This window comes from Macaca nemestrina, chromosome 4, assembly GCF_043159975.1.
Source record: "Macaca nemestrina isolate mMacNem1 chromosome 4, mMacNem.hap1, whole genome shotgun sequence".
NCBI lineage: Eukaryota > Metazoa > Chordata > Mammalia > Primates > Cercopithecidae > Macaca > Macaca nemestrina.
In genome coordinates, this window is record NC_092128.1 from 158,905,388 (window position 1) to 158,924,071 (window position 18,684).

Here is an 18,684-nt window from a genome sequence, read left to right on the forward strand (position 1 = left end):
TTCCTGGCAAATAATTGTTTAAATTTCTTTTAGGAAGCGGCACGCAAACTTCTTTTGTTTCTTTTTGTCTTGTTTGCTCATATTTCATTGAAACTTTACACACTTTAAAAAAATTTGAAATGATACCAAGTAGTTTTTATTTCAGTGCAAATATTTTGAAAGTTGCTAGGCTTATGTTTTCTGGAAAACAATGTCTCAGAGTGTAAACTGTGTTTAACTCCCCGTGTAGTCATAATTCTATTTTAAATGTGCTTCTTATTTTAAAAATATCAGAGCCTATAGAGAATATTCCTAGAAATGTTAATAGAAATGTTTTTCTTCGGCAAAAAATGCAGGTTCAGTTTTACAATTTATTAAGTGCCAAGATATTATTGCTGTTGTTGACTTTGCTAAAAAAAGCAGTTAACAAGGTGACTACGTTAGATGTTACTAACTGAGACGAAGTGAAAAATGTGCTTTCACACTGTTGATCTGATGAAATATAGAGGTCTGTGTGGTTACTTTGTGCGTCACATTCATTTAAACTTTTTGAAGAGCAGCTGCTTAATACAAATTTTGTATACTCACTTAAAAAATAAAATATACTAGAGTAGGCTCTTGTTTCTGGAGACTTATACATTCTGTTTGCTAAAGTAAATTAATAAACTGAAAAAATATATTGGAGTTATTGTGAAGCTCCAAAACTTTTCAAAGGGAAGAAAGCTTTTAAGAAAAAATGAATGTGCTTTCAGTTATAAGGCAATTTTGAAGCATTACTTAGCTCTCTTTTGCAAAGATTTAAGGAAAAATCAAGTGTTGTAGAACTAAGTGATAGGCTTGGGTTTATACAGAAACTACGTATAAAAAGAATAATTATTTTCCGAACTATTTCTATGATTTGATACAAGCTTCCTTCAACAATTGCAAAATGTGACTGACAAATCCTTTTCTAAGGGAACAAGTTCATTATGCTGTCGTCACCTGTTACATTCATTCTCCCTTGCCCACATACACAGTTCCTAGCTGTTTTATTAGTGCTGCAGGAAAGTGAAAATCTTTCCTTTTTTTTTTTTTTTTGAAAGAAAATGTCGAAGATTTCATTTGCATGAATCTTTCGAGCTTTAAAAAATTGTGATCTTATCATAATTGCCCAACGTGTTTTGTTAATAAGGTCTTTGGTTATTATCTTAATATGAATAGTCAGGAAAGGACATATAAATCATTTTGGTTTTTCTTTTACTATATCTCAAGTAAAGTTAAGGTGTGGCTGAGAGTTTTTGAAAGGCCAAGAGATTAGACCTTTGAAAGTTTATCCTTTTTGTATAAAGATTTTTTTAAAAAATGTTTACCACTTTCCTATTCCCTCCAAATGAATGTAAAGACCAAAATTTAAAGGGAACTTTATTATTTTCCTTGGTTATAAAGTCTAACCACAATGCAGGAAGTTACTAGGCTTTGGCGAGAGACTACAAAAGAATGAGCTTCCCTCTAATGAAAGTATATACATTGTGAAAAACTAAAGACCTACTTCTTAGTTCTCCTAACATTTAAACCTTAAACTGGTAACGCCTGTCTTTTCTTTTCATATTTACTTATTGATTTGCTGCTGAGACAGAGGAATGTTTTAAAAACTGAAATCACATAATTTTAATGCCATGATTTTAAGAAGGTGTGTATTTTCTTATATAAAGTTAGTCTTCCATAGGTGTCTAGATTATGTATTTGATTAGTAGGAAACAGTGGATATATGGTCACAAATTAATATATGCTGATTTCTCTTATCTATACATAAAACGTATATTCACAGACAAACATAAACGCATATCTTGTGCTTAGTCCTCTAACGTCTTAAGGCAATGTCTTTCCCTCAAGTTATGTACTTAGTTTTGAAGAAATATGTAGATGAAATAAAACAAAAGAAGAGTCTTCTGATAAGCGTTCTGAATAAAACAAGGAAAAAAAATGTTTCACTAATGGTGTGAAGTGTAACACCAAGCACTTCTTACAGAATATATCACTAGTGGGGTTGCTGCTTGTTTTATGTATTTATTACCATGTTTATTACCATATTGATGATTACTTGTCCTTTGCTTATTGACCAGGTTGGTGATGTGTGTGTGTGTGTGTGTGTGCAGTTATGAGCTCACACAGGGATGAGAGAGTAGCCTGGACATGTGCCAGGGTTATGACACTCTGTGATTGACTTCTTCAATTCTCTTGGTCACTAAATTTCAGGCTCTTCTGTACCCTTGTAGCAGTTGACATCTGTTACAGTGAAATTGTGCCTTCTCTTTAAGAATGAATATTATATCAGCCGTATTCTTTCAAATGGATTGACCAATTTAGGTTAAAGATACATCAAACTATAGAAAAGAATCTATAGGACTGGATTCTATCATCCCAGACAAGTTATGGGTCCTTGAAGACTTTCCTAGAGTAACAGTATAGTTTTCTTCTTCTTCTTACTGTTCATCTTTCTAGACACTTTGATCTTCCTGAAATTGTTCCAACAATTTTGCTTCCACATAAGCACAAACATTGCTTTTTTCTTTTTTTTTTCGGAGTCTCGTTCTGTTGCCAAGGCTGGAGTGCAGTGGCGGGATCTCGGCTCACTGCAACCTCTGCCTCCCGGGTTCAAGCGATTCTTCTGCTTCAGCCTCCCAAGTAGCTGGAACTACAGGCGCCCGCCACCATGACCGACTAATTTTTTTTATTATTATCATTTTTAGTAGAGACGGGGTTTCACTGCATTAGCCAGGAGGGTCTCGATCTCCTGACCTTGTGATCCACCTGCCGCGGCCTCTCAAAGTACTGGGATTACAGGCGTGAGCCACAGTGCCCGGCCCTGCTTCTTTTAACATTAGGTCTAATCTCTTTTTCTGGAATTCTGTAATAGATATATGTTAAAGTTTCATAATATATCATACATATTTCTTAAATTCTCTTTCACACTATTTTATATATCTGTCTGTGCTGCACTTTTGGTGAATTACTCAGCCATCCTCCCATTTGCTAATTCTTTTTTTGACTATGTCCACTCCAGAATTTATTTTTTTGACACTATTTTTCTTTTCTGGAAATTTTAATTGATTCTCATTGACACTTCAAATGTTTTATTTCTACTTACTTTGTTACACATTGTATTGATGTTATTTCTTGTCTCTTCCAAAATCCTAACATGATTATTCTGAAGTCATTCTGAAACTGCTCTATTATTTTCATGTCATCTGGAATAACTTCACTGAATGTTGTTTTTAAAATTTTGCTGGTGCCTTTTTATATTAGTCTCTCATGGCTTAGAATTTTGGTTTTCAGGCTTAACTGGAGTGAGAAGGATTTGAAAATTCTCTCTCTCTCTCTCTCTCTCTTTCACTGCTCCAGTCCTGTTGTCTTAGTGTTGGCACTCTACCTTCTCCTTTCCCAGCCTAGAATCTCTGCTAATGGGGATATGAAAAATCTAGTCACTAAATCCAAGAGCAGTCTGTCCCAGGATGTGACTGTGAGATGATGGCTGCTTGTTTTGGCCTCCCCGAGAAAGCAGCTCTATGCAAGCCATGGCTCCAAGGAAAGGGAGGTGTTAGTCAGTTGTTCAGCTTTCTCTTGTCTTACCTTCAGGTTTTAATCAGTAAGCTGGGCACTGATTATTACTCCCTGTGGGGCACATGTGGCATCCAGTTACTTCGCAGATACAAGGATTTGCTTGCTTCTCATTCCAGACACCATCTGGTGCACTGTACCTCACTTTGTGTTTATAGCCTATTTCTGGTATGTTTATCTTGTTTTCGACTATCACTTTTCTTTTATATCACCTCTTTTAAAACTTATCTATTCGCCGGGCGCGGTGGCTCAAGCCTGTAATCCCAGCACTTTGGGAGGCCGAGATGGGTGGATCACGAGGTCAGGAGGTCAAGACCATCCTGGCTAACACGGGGAAACCCCGTCCTACTAAAAAATACAAAAAACTAGCCGGGCGAGGTGGCGGGTGCCTGTAGTCCCAGCTACTTGGGAGGCTGAGGCAGGAGAATGGCGTGAACCCGAGAGGAGGAGCTTGCACTGAGCTGAGATCCGGCCACTGCACTGCAGCCTGGGTGACAGAGCAAGACTCCATTTCAAAAAAAAAAAAAAAACTTATCTATTATTGTTACATGTTGGAAGCAAAGGCACCGGGCTCAAACCATATTCTCGCAATGCCATCTTGACAAGAGTTTTCAAAACCATGGGCTTTTGAATCAGAAAACTTGGTTTCAAATTTCTGACTCACTTATGAACTATGTGTTACCATAGGCAAAGTCTTTAATCTATTATAAACCTCTATTTCCCTTGCAAGTATTGATAGTAATGCCTACTTCATATGGCTGTTGTAAGCATTGAATGTAAAAAGATGTGGGAAGTGGTTAGGCCTGTGTTTAAACATTCTGTGTGTGCAGTTCTGGAGGTGGAGAAAAAGCAGTTAAAACCAAAACAAAACTAGATGTCACTGATAATGTAATTAACAAATGGTAATTGGAGTATCAAATAGACTTGCTTCTTGTATTCTGAGTGAAAGTAACACTGTCATTTTTGATGTCTAAAGCACATTTCTAAAGATGACTGCTGACTGCATGAGTTTCCACAGGTGGATCAAACCTCTGTTACACTATCCACCTACACTATTCACCTAATTCAGAGAATCTTAATAAAAGGAAAAGCATTCTTCAAAATGACCGTTTAGGCATGGTTCTCTAAATCCATGTCACTTAAGACAAGTGGAAAAGAAGAGAAAAGTGGCATGGGAACATGCTTGTGGCTTGACGAATGGTAATATATATCACCCAGGCTGGGTTTCTGTAACAGTGAAAATAGGTGTGGGGGGAGTTGGCGATCTTTTGTAAGTGTTTCAGATAGTCTTGTTTTGTTGCTTTGTAGCTACTTTGTAATATTGCCTCTTTTAAAAACATATATGTTGATGGTCTAGTATTCAAATTTACAGCATCAGCAAAGGGTAGGTTTAGTTGAGTGGGAAATGAAATTCTGAAAACAAGAAGTTTTAAAAGTAAGAAAGATGGGGACGAAGGTAAAGAAGCAGTAGTAGCAACTCGGAATTTGTCTTAGAATTTGAATAGAAACAAGTTTGTAAGAATCTGTCTTAGTCCATTTTCTGTTGCTATAACATGATACCACAGGCTGGGATAAATTATAAACAATAGATATTTATATGGCTCATGGTTCTGGAGTCTGGGAATTCCAAGGGAATCGCATTGGTGGAAGCAAGAATGTGAGATAGATGAGAGCAGAGAGCCCGAGGGGTAGAGTCCCTCTTTAGAAAAACTTTTTTCTCTTTTAAGTTCTGGGATACATATGCAGGAAGTGTAGGTTTTTTACATAGATAAACGTGTACCATGGTGGTTTGCTGCACCTATCGACCCATAACCTAGGTATTAATCCTAACATGCATTAGCTATTTTTCCTAATGCTCTCTCTGCCCGCACCCCATCCCCTAACAGGCCCCAGTGTGTGATGTTCCCCTCCCTGTGTCCATGTGTTCTCATTATGTAAGTGAGAACATGCGGTGTTTGGTTTTCTGTTCCTGCCTTAGTTTGCTGAGGGTAATGACTTCCAGCCTCTGCAAAGGACATGATCTCGTTCCTTTTTATGACTGCAGAGTGTATATGTACTCTGTTTTCTTTATCCTGTCTATCACTGATGGGCATTTGGGTTGATTCCATGTCTTTGCTATTGTGAATAGTGCTGCAATGTACACATGCGTGCATGTGTCTTTGCAATAGAATGATTTATATTCCTTTGGGCATATACCCAGTACTGGGATTGCTGGGTCAAATGGTATTTCTGTTTCTAGATCTTTGAGGATTCACCACACTGTCTCCCATGGTGGTTGAATCAATTTACATTCCAACCAATAGAGAATATTTAAAGAATAAGCAGAAGATGCTCCTGCAAATGGAAATGAAAGGAAGAAGCTAACCTGGTGGAAGGAGAGCCAGTGGTTTTGCCATACTGCCCCAAAGTATGGCCTTTTTGCCCAAGATTCCCTTTTATAACAACCCATTCTTACAATAACTAACCCAGCCCAGCAATAACAATCCGTTTATGGGGACTCCACCCTCATGACCTAATCCCTTCTTATTAAGGCCCACCTCTTAATACTGTTTCAATGGCAATTTAGTTTCCAACATACAAACTTTGAGGGACGTATTTAAACCATAACAGAAGCTATTGTCAATATGTCCTCAGGTAGGACATTTATGAAATAAGCATTTTATTTTCCTTTCTTACCACTGGGTTTCCTTCCACCAGATTAGCTTATTTGTTTCATTTCTATTTGAAGGCACGTCTTCTGCTCATTCTTTAAATATTCATGAGCTTCACTGCTTTTTCCTGGGTTGCCCTCTCTTACTTTTCTTTCTCCTTTGTTCATCTCATCTATCACCATGACTCCAGATACCATTATAAGCCCATCTCTAGCCTGTTTCTTGCTCTCAAACTTTAAACCAGTATATTCATTTAGCCACAGGCACTTCATCGTCAAGATGTCTGAATTCAAATAATCATCTTTTTGCCAGAATATCTTACCATTTCAATCCATCATCCACCTGGTTGCACAAAACAGAAACAAGATACGAACTTTGTCTTCTCTCTTTCTGTCTCTAAACATTTAAGACTTTGATATATTGATTTCGAACCATTTCTATTTTTAATTATTTTTTAAATCACAGCTACACATTTCTTACTACATGATTAATGGTGGACCACTTCACGGTTGTATCACTTGAGGACAAGGAATCTGGGGTGTGTATCTGAAACTCCTTTCTCTCTTTGGTTGAAGTTTACTCCTGTAACCATGAATTCTAGTATCCCAGCCCATCTCGAGGCAGCCCTAGCATGTTCTTGGCTAGAGAACACCCTCAGGCAGAGAGTGGCAGGTGCTTGCAGTAAAACATCCTCCATGTGTAAGGAAAATGTAAGTGCCGAGGGTATGTGAGAACAACAAGAACATCTGCATTGCACATTTCAGAGGCATTTAAGTTGTTTCTATGTGTTTGCTATTTCAAACAACATTGCAGAGAACACAATTGTATATGGACCCTTGTGAACATGTGTCAAATTTTTCTTAGGATAATATCCAAAAGTGGAATTTATATGTTGTGAGATATGTGTGGTCTCAATTTTACTACCTTTCCAATCACTCTCTAAAATACTGAAATACTCTCCAAGGGTACTGGACAAATTTCTACTTCCATCAGCAGTTGCTGGCATACCCGTTTGCCTCAGTCTTTTTCAATTCTTAATATTGTCCAATGTTTTAACTTTTATTTGTTGGGTAAACGATATTTTAAGGTTTTTAAAATTTTCATATTTCTGATTCTAAATGAAAACAGAAAGATATCTAGAAAATCTCTGAAATGAAGTGAGCAGTGGAGACCTTATATACAGAATGCAATACCCTCATCATTTTTATTATAAATATATCTTTATTTATTAATTCAAGTGTACTCTTCAGTGAATTGCTTCCTTATAACTTTGACAATTTTTATTAGGTTGTTTATCTTTTTTTATTGACTTTTTGGCATTTGCTATATACATTCTGAGTGCTGATACTTTGTCTTACATGTTTCAAATAATGTCTCCCAGGCTATCCCTTGTTTTTAAACTTTTGTTATGTTTTCCTTATAAAGAAGGTGTTAGAAATTTTAATTATTTTTAACATAAATATATTCATGTTGAAATCACAAAAGTATACAAATATATAGAGTGAAAAATCTCCCTACCATCCTTGTTTCCCATCCACCCCACTCCCACTGGCACCTTGTGAGAGTCCTTTTTGACTATAAATCAAATAAAAGCATAAAATTTACCCCTCCTTCAATTACACACAGTGTTTTAAACCCTGCTTTTGTCAGGCAGTGTACTGTGGAGATATTTCAAGATCTGTAAGGAACTGTGCTTCATTCTATGAGGGATGAGAATACGAACACAATACATATCCTATCCACTGAAGGATTAGTCTATCAGGCCATGTTGAGAGAGTCATAAAACACTATGGGAATTCAGAGGGGAGATACTTTTTTCCAACTGAAAGAATATTCTTCAGAACAGTTGAGAATCCTGCATCAAGGAGATACAGTTTACTTCACCACCAGAAATTGTTTTAATCCAACATCTTTCCTTTTTTTTTTTTTTTTTTTTTTTCTCTTGAGATAGAGTCTCTCTGTGTCACCCAAACTGGAGTACAATGGCACAGTCTCGACTCACTGCAACCTCCGCCTCCCAGGTTCAAGCAATTCTCCTGCCTCAACCTCCTGAGTAGCTGGGATTACAGGCATGCACCACTATGCCTGGCTAATTTTTTCGTATTTTTAGTAGAGACAGGGTTTCACCATGTTGGTCAGGCTGGTCTTGAACTCTTGACTTCAGGCGATGTGCCCGCCTAGGCCTCCTAAAGTGCTGGGATTACAGGCATGAGCCACTGTGCCTGGTCTCCACCATCTTAAACATTGTTTTCTATAGCTGAGAAAAGTGTGGCAAATTTATAATTGAAGAAAATATGGATTAAGAACCTACTACGTATCAAACACTGTGAGAGCTGTGAGGGATGTAAAAGTGAACAAGCCAGATAGTCCTTGATTTTGTGGGAGGTAAAGGCTGAGAGTGAAACAGCAATGAAGATACGGCAGATAAACTGTGTTAATAGAAAAGCAGTGGAGGTGTAGCATGTGGAGAGGGTGCCTGGGTTTCAGACGGAGGCTTGTTGGAAGTGTAGAGAGATACCCGAGTGAGAGTAAGCAATGTTCCAGGCAGAAGAAAGAGAGATGAAATATTATAAAATTGACAGTGTGGTGAGCTTGAGAAACTGCAAAACGTTTCAATTGTACAGAGCAGCAAGAACTGGGAGTGGCAAATGGCTGAGAAGAAGATTTGGAGATAAATGCTGGCTCCCTCCTGAGAGGTCTAGTTTGGACTATCCTAAGGGCACTAGAGACAAATCTAAAGGGTTTAATAAGGTTGACAAATGGTTGTATATTTTCTTTGTTTAGATAGGAAAATATCGTGGAACATGAGTGGTAGTTAAACCCTGATAATATGTGCCCTTTCTCAAGAATTGTTTAAATCCTGTTACCGTAGTTACTTAGAGGATTCGAAGATAGGCTTCAGGGTTGTTAAAAACCACCAGCGCTTGTATGCTGTATAAGCACTAGTATAAAGAAGAATATATGTACATATTCTTTATTACATTCTGAAACATTTCATTGATGGAAACACTGAAAAATCACTAGATTAAATTAAGAACAGTAGTTGACCAGAAAAGTACCCTGAAGAAAAGAACCTTTAAGAAAATATTTAAGTTCAAAGAAATAGTAGAGAGAATCATGGACGCCAAGTGTGTGAAAGAAGAAAAAGATTCCAAAATCAAGTCCTTTACATAAAACAGTTAAATTCCCTCATGGTACAAGCCAGCCTTTCTGTGCTAACGGGGCCATTCTGCTCCTCAAGGTAATTCAGGAGCCCAGGTTTCTTTCACCTTGTTGCCCTCTCATCCCATAGTATATTGCCTTTTAGGTTGCAGACATCCTTGAGTTCACACATGAAGAGAAAAAGAGCCAAGTTTCAGAGACCACAGCCTGTCTTTAAGCTGAAGACAGCCTAGAAATTATACACAGTGTTTCTATTCTACTCATCTAATTATAGTTACACAGTCATAACTGCATATGAGGAAACTTGGGAAATGTGGTTTCTAGCTGAAAAGTCATGTCTTTAAGAAGAGGGAGAATGAATTTTAGGTGAATAACAAGCAGTTGTCACGCCAACCTTTTAAGTTTCAAAAACTGTTGAGTGATTAAATAAGTTTATATACCCAGCAAACAAGTATTTATCCAGTGAGTGCTACACTGCGTTGATTATTCTATGTGATAGGAATATAGACTTTTATTTTTGAAGAAAATCTACTACCAAGTGGTACCTATTTCAGAAAGGAGAGATAGGTGTTAACCAAATTGCCAAATAAATATGTGATATATTAAGAAATAATAAGTATTATGAAAAAAATAAAGTTAAACAATAGAGGTTCTATTTGCAGATAGAATAGTTAGAGAAGGGCTATTAGGTTAAAAACTGCAAAGAGTTCTTTAAAGGATACAAAATTGAGATCTCCCTCCTTGGGCACGATTTTGCAGTTGACTTGTAAGCTTGGAATAGTAGTTGAAATAGGGCAGGGAGCGTCGCTAATTGGAAGGAGATTCAGAGTCAAAGTCAGAGGAGTGATATATTTTTAATGAGTTTGGGGGCCATCATTACAGCTGAAAGAACAAATGCATAGAGAAATAAGATTGTTGAGATACTTGTGCTGACAGGAAGGAGGGAATGATGGGTAAATCAGAAGTTAGAAAAGCTACACGAGAGTGAGGGTTGTGTGTGACTCATAAAGGCATGGAGTTGTTATGGAAGACCTCCAGGAAATTGAGAAGTCCAAGTCTAGTAGGGGAGGTGTGTCATGAGATTGAACCTGTGCTAGGGCTTCTCTAGCTGTGTGCACTGGAAGGGTATCTATACTAGGTAAAGAGGAGATGGCAATGACAGAGGTTTAAGTGAGGAATGTTATGTCTGTTCTACATAGCAAAAGAAATAGTCTTTCAGAAGAGAACTGACTGGGAGGCGGGCATGTGGCTCACGACTGTAATCCCAGCACTTTGGGAAGCCAAGGTTGGCATATCACTTGAGCTCAAGAGTTTGAGACCAGCCTGGCAAACATGGTGAAACCCCGTGTCTACTAAAAATACAAAAATTAGCCAGGCCTGGTAGTACATGCCTGTAATCCCAGCTACTGGAGAGGTTGAGACAGGAGAATCGCCTGAACCCCCAAGGTGGAGGTTGCAGTGAGCGGAGGTGGTGCTGTTGCACTGAGCTGAGAATGCACCACGGCACTCCAGCCTGGGCAACAGAGAAAGACTCGGTCTCAGAAACAAACAAACAAACAAACAAACAAACAAACAATGTGGCAGAAGAGAACTGACTGGAACCACATGCTCCAGTTCTAGATGATGCCTGAGTTTGTAAAGTGACTAAAAATGTGTTCCAGATTATATTTTTCATGACAGGCTGTTTTTTTCTTTTTAATTTAATACTTAAAATTCTAAATTTTAATTTAGTTGACTTGCTGTTGTTGTGTGGGGATTGTTGTGTAGAGTTGTAAATTCATGGTCACAGTTATAAAGTTAGGAGGGTAAGTCATAAAAAATACTAACAAATTAAAATCCTCAGTGAGTCTCTGTTATATTCTGCATTTTTTTTTCTTAACATCAACAGGTTCCTAGTGGATTTGTTGCTTTTATTTCATGCAATAACTAGGGAAATGTATTCTTGAAAAAAATTAAATCATGTTTAAAAGCTAGTTATTAATATAGTTCATTTAGCATCATATGCATGATCTTTTATACTCCATTCCTCCACAGATACTACATCACAGAGCAACCAGCCTTCTTGGCATAGTATATTTTTCTTGATAACTTGGTTTCAATTTTTTTTTCATCCTTTGTGTCTGGATATTTGCATATTCCCATTTCTACTTTCATCTTTGTATTAGAAATGACTTCAGATGTAAAGAAACTATGGACAGAGCTATAAGGATTTCTGCCTTTTGAAGGTAATACCTTGATATCATGACATTTTATATGATTTGAAGCTTTTTAGTTTTTAATCACTTTATATAAAGTATTAATCATTCTGTTTAGTTGCTGATTCTTGGATTACTCCAAAAATACCTAATATAGACTTTTTTGAGGCGTTGCTATTGTTGTTTACTTGTTTCTAAGCAAGCCCACTTTCTCTAGTATTTATTTTTTGTTAGTTATCAAATAACTAATAAAACTTTTATTTATTATTTATTAGTTTGTCTTTCCTCCAAGTACATGAACATGTCTTTAAGATTTTCTCCTGGTCTTTTTTCAGTTGCATTAACTTGTCTCATTTGACTTCTCTTGCCTTTCTTTCTGCAAAGTGTAGCTCATTTCTGCATTCACGTCTCATAATTTGTTACTTTGGAGTGAAAGTCCTGTTTGTCTTCAGCTCTTAGCAAAATCTGTCTTTCGTTACTCTATTTGTATTACCACTTCTTAGTGCTTTAAAGTTCTCTTACACTGTTCCCCATTGCTGACACAGTTCCTCTCAGCAGAAATTTCACTCCATTCTCTGTAAAATATCTCTCTCAACAAAGAAGAGGTAAACATTTTAAATCTTGAAGCTCAATATGGTATTCTTTGACATCAGTCTCTTCTATGTTAACTTTTGATATAGCAACATTTAATTGACTTTCTTATTCTCATCTTCTCAATCAATATTTTCTTGTCAGTCAGATTTAAATTAGGAAGATTAGATTTCATATATTCTTGAAGGCAGGATATCACAAAACAATTTAGCAAGCTGTTTGCAATCAATATTTATTTATATAGTCACACACTAGAGATTACATAGGGACAAATGTAACAGGAATATGGCCCAAATTATCTAGATTTAGAGCCCTTTAATCAACATTTAGAATTATTTACTTCTGTGGATAGAAGAAATTATCGATGTTTGCTAAATGTTATTAGCTTTTTAATCACTGTTATGTCTTTAGCAAATAAATTTAATTATGTATAGGGTGATTAGAAATGACTAGTTATAAACAAATATGTAGAAAAAGAACATTGATACTATATATACACACACACATGCAAAGGCTAATAGTAACAGATATATGTATATAGAGATATACACATATCATACTTTATGGAATGCTATATTCCATATTTCATCTGCATAAGTCACTGATATACTTTAAGTTAAATCATGACAAAATGAGTTGTATGCTTTGAAAATTCCAGAATGCACCATTAAAAAGGAGGAATCAGAGTGTGTGTTCATTGGAATTCTTATTTTAAAGATTAATTATTAATGAATGATGTGATTGCAAAGTAATATTAATCTTTTTTAGGAAAATTTGAGTGGGCTGACTTTCTTTAATATCTTTGAAGCCAGGGAATTCAGTTTTTAACATAGGGGAAATTTTGTATTCATCATAAATTTTGGAGCTTCTACTCTTTCCCTGGTACTTGCTAGTTATAGGGGCTCAGAGATAACTAAGATGGTTGTGTCTTTTTAGTCCACTTCATTTTGAAGAATGTGTGACTATTGCTTTTCATGACACTATGTCTCATTTATTTTAATTTTTTCAAATAATGACAATCTAGATGAACTTCTTTGGGATTGGTCTGTGTTTAAATTTGTTTCAAGAGGGCAATGCTACATGTCGCCTATTGGCAGTCCAGAACTTTTTACATGTCCAATCACTTTACAGCCACTATGGAAGATTCTTTGGGATCTAGAGCCGAGTATCTGAGATATAACTCCTATTCACAGGTAGCTGAGTGGCAGTAGGGAGGGTTAACTAAGAGAGCTTCCTTAACCCTTTATAGAAAAAGGCAGAATATAAATAGGTTTATTCAGAGGATAAAAGATTACCAAATGAATGTTAGAGATGTACAAAGCCAAGGCAAGAACATTCTGGATTGACTGATAATAATGTATGTGAGAGCAAATAATGTAAAGAGCAAAACACTTGCGTGACTGTGAGTGATGGGAGAGATTGGAATATATGTCTAGGAGTTTAAAAGGTTAGCCAAATGCATTTAGTGGTCAGTGAGAAGTTCTAAAGAACCAATTCCATACAGAGGTCGCGAATCCCAGAAGAGTAACCGTGTCCAAGTGGAGAGATTGTGAAGTCTAAGCCGCAGCGTGAGGCTGGGTTTAATGCTGGGGGAGAGACGAGACGGCCGTGCCAGCCGAGGTGGAGTCGTTCCAGCCAAGTCATCCCAGAAGAAAACCAGGACCAAACAGAAGTAAGATTTACTTGTAAGGGACAGGATTGTAGGGAACAGTTATGGCCCCTGTTATATACAAAGTATGGACTGGGGACCTTCGAGTTCACAGACATTTTTGCTAAATTGGTAAAAGTTCTCTTATAAAAATGTTAACTCTAGGAAAATATAATTCTCAAACACATAAGGGTAAATTCTTCTGTGCTGTGAGAGGATGGACGTAGAAATTCTGGGAAGTCAAGGCCAGGAGGGTGGCTCATGTCTGTAATCCCAGCACTTTGGGAGGTCGAGGCGGGCGGATCACTTGAGGTCAGGAGCTTGAGACCAGCCTGGCCAACACGGTGAAACCCCATCTCTACTAAAAATACAAAAATTAGCCGGGTGTGGTGGCGAATGCCTGTAATCCCAACTCTCGAGAGGCTGAGGCAGGAGAATAACTTGAACCCAGGAGGCAGAGGTTGCAGTGAGCCGAGATCACGCCACTGCACTCCAGCCGGGGAGACAGACTAAGACTCTGTCTCAAAAAATAAAATAAAATAAAATAATAAATAAAATAAAATAAATAAAATAAAAATCTGGGAACCCAAAACAGATGGATAGAATAGGGAGTCTTCTCTTTTAAAAGTGCATACTGAGGGAAAGGAAAGTGATAACTTGGCAGAGATGTTTGACTGTTCCTGCTTCTGAATCCCCTGCTAAAAGCTTCAGCTGACAGTTTCAGTCTCACCTAGTTCCAGGGCAAAGGCTACTGGGCCAGTGACTCATTGACTTCCTGTTTTCAGGGGAGAAGCAAGACAGTCTGGAGGATGGGTTAGCTTGGAACAGTGAGGAGGGCCTGCTGTAGATACAGAAACTGATGGGCAGCATCCCTAGTTGTAGCACAGGTGCAGAGGGTGTGTTCCTCTGATGCAGGGCGACTTGTGGTGGAGTTTGACTTAGAACTGAGATTGTTTGGGGCATGAAAAGGGAAAGATATGAAAAGAAAATTTCCAAATATCAAATATATTGGTCTTCTGCTGAAAATGGCTAGAAAGGACATATAAACTTTGAGAAACAGGAAATTCAGGAAAGGAGCTAACGATAGAGACTAGAGGAGCTTAGTTTGGGAAATAATGAGTTTGTGAGGGGTGGTAAGAAAGCCGAGAGGCAAGTCCTTTCAGCAGTTGCAAGCAATGAAGGAGAGAAGTCAAACCTGGAGATGTATATTTTAATGAGCATATCTAAAATGTGCAGATCACACTGGTTTTCATATGTGATTTTTAAAAAGTTAAAAAAACATGTGTTCTTTAAAATGCAATAAGGTATAATATTCTCTCTGGACCAGTAACTCACACAGCCATCACAACATAAGTAAAACATGCTAATATCTTCTGGTAAGCTACCTTTCACACTTCAATTAGATAGGTTGTGTACGAGCTCCATCTCTTAATGTGTTCGTTTATCTCAAATGCAACAGTGTGGTAGGATTGTATGTGCCTGGAGATCCTGAGCATAGAAACAGGGCAGAAGAGAAATGCGTTAATAAGTACAAGGCTTAAACTAAATATAAAGAATTTCAATATCACAAACATATAATAGCTTCGATTATGCTTGTTCTCAAACCTTATTTATGGCAGTTGTTTATGTGATTTTACTTAATTAAAAATTAGGTAAAATGACTTTTAAAAATGAATATATAAAGAAAGAAATCTGTTATTTCTTTGAAAGCTGAACTTTTGCTTTGGCAAGTCCTGATAAAAGTAAGTTTCTAAGAAATATTTCCATTGAATAAAGTATGGGCCATACAAATGTAAAAGACTACACAAATTGTAACAATTCGGATGTCTGTACTGAAATTCTTTTCTCTAGTGACTAAATTCTCCATTCATTTAAAAATATATTAAATTCAAAAGTTATTGATGGGACAGTTTATACACAAAAGGCAATAGCAATAAAATTATGCTTGATGGGCACACAGGTAAAGAAAACTTTAACCATAGAAATATATACATATATACATATGTCTACATTAATAACATTATTTATTATAGTCTCCATTATAATAATTGGCTGACCAATCAGCAGACTTGCTGTGTTATAAGGCTGTATGAGCTGATGTAATAGATAAAACCCCAGCTTCGTAGAGGTTCAGAGCTTGTTCAGATTACAATCCATGCAGTATGCCTTGAACAGTTTTTTACTCCCTGATTCAAAGGCTTAAGTTCTTTCCATCTTGTAGCTCCACCAGTAGCAACTTCCACAGTTGCTATTGAAGTATTAGTTCACACGTGGGAAAATTTTACGGTCTGGAACTGGAGCAAATCTATACACACTCCACTCTTCAGAGCTCAGCCACATGGCCATACCTTGCTCAGGTGAATCTAGGCAATGTCATCTCTCTGTGTCCCTCCTAAGAGCCACCACCACTTATTCAGATAACACACAGAGGATAACTTTTGTTGTTTGTACAAACTCTGAGCCAGGCACTGTGGAGAGCACATCTACAGCCAGTACACATTTTCTACCCTCTAAATTCTTAGTAGTTATGGAACAGAACTCTTCATAAGTCAATGTTAATGCAAGGCCAGATTTATTAGCATTTATAGTGGAGGGATAAAGACTGTCTCACCAGGAAAATCTTTTTGCAAGGGGCAGTATTGGAGCAGAGCTTGAAGCATAGGCAGGGACTCATCAGCAGCACAGATAAAGGTTGCAGCATGAAAAGTGACATGACAACAGGAAACTATAAAATGGCCAGAGAAGAGATTCTATGATAGGGGCAGAGATAAAGATGTCTGAAAGATATTTGTGGACTATCACATGACAGGCCTTAAGCACCCTATTTATAGTTCAGGAGTCGTTTCAAAATCTGCAGCATATGCTTGAGAAAGAAAGCAGTGTTCAGAACAAGTAGAATGGAAAGAAATTAGGAATGGGAGTAGTGCAGAGGAGCTTGAACTAATGCAGTGGGAATGGCAACGAGAGAACAGGCAAAACATTTGAGAAAGTCGATTTGAAAAGGCAGATTGTTTGTGTTGGTGAGTAATCCAGAGATTTTGTATTTCACTGACAGAGTGTTCTCAATTGTTAATCCTTGGGAATTATTTGATGAGTTCCAAAGAGCACTAACAGCTAACAGTTGATCTCATTAACTAAGGGTCTGTTGAAACCTGCCAAGGCAAGAATTTTTTCTGGGTTTGACAATGACATCTCTGAAAGTCTTGAACATGAAGAGAAGCACAGTAAAAATATGTTCTGTTATAGCCACAAGTTACCACATTTTGAAAAACAACACTGAATAAGAAATTATACAGGATGGATCATGTCCGCACCTTTTTAAAAACTCACTGAAAAATCTTTTTTTAATCTTTGTTTTTCCTTAACCAAAATTATATGGCTCTAATCTTCATTCTACATTCTCTTCTAGACTTATGGTCAGGGTATAGATATTTTTGAAATTATACTGAAAGATAACATTTCAGAGAGTTTGAAGGAATTATGAGTCCTTTTGATTCTGCTAGATTTCAGTGAAGGAAAAGGTAATGTTGGAGTTCTTCTTCAGTGGCACGTGTAAGTCTCATCTGCATAATCAAGAATACTATATTCACTACATAAAGGGCACTCTTGAAATAGGGTTTCAAGGGCCATTCTTTTATCATTTTTGTGATGCAGGAGAAGTATTTAAACGTTTGAGGAGTGAAATAGCCTCTTATATTCCCATTAGACCTAGCAACAACTTACCGCAATGTAAAACATCAAATAGTGTTGATTGTAGAATATGTGAAGTCTTGTTTTCAGGTGTTTGACCTGAGAATGTTTTTCACTGGCAGCCGAGACTGTTAGTCCTTCAAGAAGATAGCCTAACTCTTGTCAAGGTCAGAATGAAAGATCCTCCTCAACTCCCTCAGAGAAGGGGTCACAAAGTTTAGATGACAACCATGGAGTTATAATTAACATGTAAGTTTTAGGTCGATAATTTAAATTATTCCAACTTTCAGAAAAATTGTCTTACTCCCATCAAACGTATTGTATGTTATGTATAATTGTTAAACTAAATGGCAATTGGAAATATAGTGGAGTAGCAGAATTCAAGTGAAAGTGATTAATTGTAATACAAAAGTCTAATCATATGGTTTCAAGTTATAATGGGTAGTAGTATTTATGTGCTCTTTAAACACTTTGATCTCAGGTGTAGGTTTCCTTTCAATAATGGATAAATTACAAAAATATTTAAAAGAGAAGAATAAGACATAGTAAACATGTTTGAAATTTACTTTTACTCATTGATGGTACTGAGAGAGTGAAGAAAATTTTGATTAAGCAAGAGGCAAAGGGACTGATAAGTTACCAGAAGACATGGGTTTTAGCTTAGTTTCCCTCCTTGTTGGCCATGAAACTTGTCTTAAGTTTTTAGTTTTTATCCATAACAACCATTCTATCCACTTCACAGAGTTATTTTGAGGACCAAATTATTGCATGTTTTACATACACAAACAGTGTATAAAATCATTTCCCTTCTGAGGTCACTCCAGTATTCTTATACCATCATGGCTTAACTCCACTGACATAAATGCCATGGCCTATTGTTGTGACTTTCTGATCACTCATGAGTCTGTAAAGGAGTCTTGGTGCTCAGCCTACTGGTCTCTGCTTTTACCACCTGGGAGAATGATACAATTCCAGCATTTCAGTAAGGTGAAATATTAGGGCAGTGACCAAGATAAAAAAAAAAAAAAGATAGAATATAACTTACCCAATAATAGGTTGCTGCCAAAGGATTATTTTTCTATATTGCAATTCTTATTACATCACACCACTCTACTTAAAATTATCTGTCTATGTTTTTCAAGTCTCTTGGTTTTGGATTTTGGCATTTCTT

At 36.9% G+C, this 18,684-nt stretch overlaps 1 protein-coding gene across 16 annotated transcripts in view; it reads left to right on the forward strand.

Annotated features, from left to right (window-relative positions):
- Positions 1–18,684, forward strand: part of LOC105483467 (uncharacterized) — a 573,731-nt gene that overhangs the window by 119,239 nt on the left and 435,808 nt on the right. The window contains exon 1 of one of the 16 annotated variants that reach the window (XR_011622693.1): positions 4,094–16,843. The exons of the other annotated variants lie outside the window; for them this stretch is intronic. The gene's annotated coding sequence lies outside the window, so the exon portion shown is untranslated. Of the gene's footprint in view, positions 1–4,093; positions 16,844–18,684 lie in introns of those variants that run through there. 16 annotated transcript variants of the gene reach the window in all.